Genomic DNA, 805 nt, shown 5'->3' on the forward strand with positions numbered 1-805 from the left:
TTTACATACTTCAGGAAAGTTTTCAATACAAAACAAATAATGAGAGACAGTTTGCAATACAATTATTATAGCTGATTAGGGTACCATTTCTCTACGTGCACACGACTTACAAAAATACATTGTTTTTCACTGTTCCATATACCTGCAGATGTTATTTACATTAGAAGTTGCTAGAAGAAAAGTTAAAAGCAGAAAAGTGTACATTTGTGAGAGGCGGTGGGATGCTGTTGCTGCTCCACGGAAACACAAGCGCACTGAGCCGCAAGTGCACATTTAAAGGGGTACAACAACAACGCTGTCTTTGTATACATCTGAGTTTGTCGAGGCGTTTATAGCGCTTGATTAACATCCAGCCACATTTTCTTTGTGCGACGGTATTATATGGACAGTTTGGGGGGTAGAAAGAAGAAGAGAGCGTCAAATTAGCGCCGTTAATTCAAACAGTTTGGGTCTATTTCTTTCTGAGGCGGCTCGCTTGTCCTGTCGTCTCTGTTGATCTGGAAACGGCCGCCATCTTGAATTTTAATGTAATATTTTCTGACAAATGTTGGCAATATGACATTTTTGGAATGCATTGGACTCTGGTGATGGACAAACCTTAACGCGGGAGAGAATAAAGTGAGTATTTATAGTACTGCGTGGATATGCTAACCGAGATCCCTCCTGCTCAGGGCTTTTCCGGGTGTCGCCTAGCAATCTCGCAGTTAGCTGCACGTTAGGCCTAGTGTGATATTCATTTTATTTTCGGTTAATGTCAATATCTTTAATATATATATATATATATATATATATATATATATATATA

The 805-nt window shown here is 38.9% G+C and overlaps 2 protein-coding genes across 4 annotated transcripts in view; one reads left to right on the plus strand and one right to left on the minus strand.

Annotated features, from left to right (window-relative positions):
- Positions 1-805, minus strand: part of LOC107672247 (uncharacterized) — an 8052-nt gene that overhangs the window by 5093 nt on the left and 2154 nt on the right. The window lies entirely within an intron of this gene.
- The window catches only part of LOC107672243 (histone-lysine N-methyltransferase KMT5B-like), a 10131-nt gene continuing 9533 nt past the window's right edge, over positions 208-805 (plus strand). Inside the window, exon 1 of one of the 2 annotated variants that reach the window (XM_016465341.1) lies at positions 208-618. The gene's annotated coding sequence lies outside the window, so the exon portion shown is untranslated. The remainder of the gene's footprint in view (positions 619-805) is intronic. The other variant, XM_016465342.1, reaches the window with a different exon arrangement.

This window comes from Sinocyclocheilus anshuiensis, unplaced genomic scaffold, assembly GCF_001515605.1.
Source record: "Sinocyclocheilus anshuiensis isolate Anshui unplaced genomic scaffold, SAMN03320099.WGS_v1.1 scaffold997, whole genome shotgun sequence".
Lineage (NCBI taxonomy): Eukaryota > Metazoa > Chordata > Actinopteri > Cypriniformes > Cyprinidae > Sinocyclocheilus > Sinocyclocheilus anshuiensis.